The sequence below is a fragment of the Tupaia chinensis genome, unplaced genomic scaffold (genome assembly GCF_000334495.1).
Source record: "Tupaia chinensis unplaced genomic scaffold, TupChi_1.0 Scaffold000067_1, whole genome shotgun sequence".
NCBI lineage: Eukaryota > Metazoa > Chordata > Mammalia > Scandentia > Tupaiidae > Tupaia > Tupaia belangeri.
Genome location: NW_006159526.1, coordinates 1944762 through 1945807, shown reverse-complemented (window position 1 = coordinate 1945807; position 1046 = coordinate 1944762). Strand labels below are relative to the sequence as shown.

Sequence of the window (1046 nt, the reverse complement as noted above, 5' to 3'; positions counted from 1 at the left end):
ATATTTAATGCGATGCCAATCAAAGTTCCAGACACATTCTTCACAGATCTAGAAAAGACGATCATAAAATTCATCTGGAATCATAAAAGACCCTGTATTGCCAAAACAATTCTACACAAGAAGAGTGAAGTGGGTGGCATCTCACTCCCTGACCCAAAAATATACTACAAAGCTGTGGTAATCAAAACAGCATGGGGAAATAATTTGAAAATGGCGGCTTCCTCACAAAACAGGCTGACTGCCAGGACTGGGAAAAGTGAATTTCAGAATCAGAAGTCAAAGGTAGAGAACCGAGACGATTCAGAGCTACTTACTGTTCCTGAGGGTTGAAAGGAACCAGTCTTTTCCAAAGAAGACAATCCCAAAAGACTCTTGGAGGAGAGCAGTTTTGCAACCTTGTTTCCAAAGTATAGAGAGGCTTACTTGAATGTTGGCCTTTGGTGCAGAAAGCATTGAATGAAGACCATGTTAAAGCAACCTTGGACCTGATCGAGGGCAGCATGACTGTTTATACTACGAAGACTTTTGATCCGTACATCATCATTAGGGCCAGAGACTTAATAAAACTGTTAGCAAGGAGTGTTTCATTTGAACAGGCAGTACGAATTCTTCAGGATGACATTGCATGTAACATCATCAAAATAGGTTCTTTGGTGAGAAATAAAGAACAATTTGTAAAAGGAAGACAACTGGCTTCTAGGTCTCAAAAGGATCTACATTGAAGGCATTGGAACTCTTAACAAACCGTTACATTATGGTTCAAGAAAACAAAGTTTCAGCCATTGGACCTTCTAGTGGATTAAAGGAGGTTTGAAAAGTAGTCCTAGATACTATGAAGAATATTCATCCAATTTATAACATTAAAACCTTAATGATTAAATGAGAGTTAGCAAAAGATTACAATCACAAAGTTGGGAAAGATTTTTGCCACATTTCAAACACAAAAATGTGAATAAACGCAAGGAACCAAAGAAAAAAAAAACCGTGAAGAAAGAGTATACGCCATTCCCACCACCACAGCCAGAAAGTCAGATTGATAAAGAGTT

General features: G+C 38.1%; 1 pseudogene; it reads left to right on the top strand.

Annotated features, from left to right (window-relative positions):
- The first annotated feature begins 210 nt into the window (after positions 1–210).
- Positions 211–1046, top strand: part of LOC102482162 (KRR1 small subunit processome component homolog pseudogene) — a 1141-nt pseudogene continuing 305 nt past the window's right edge.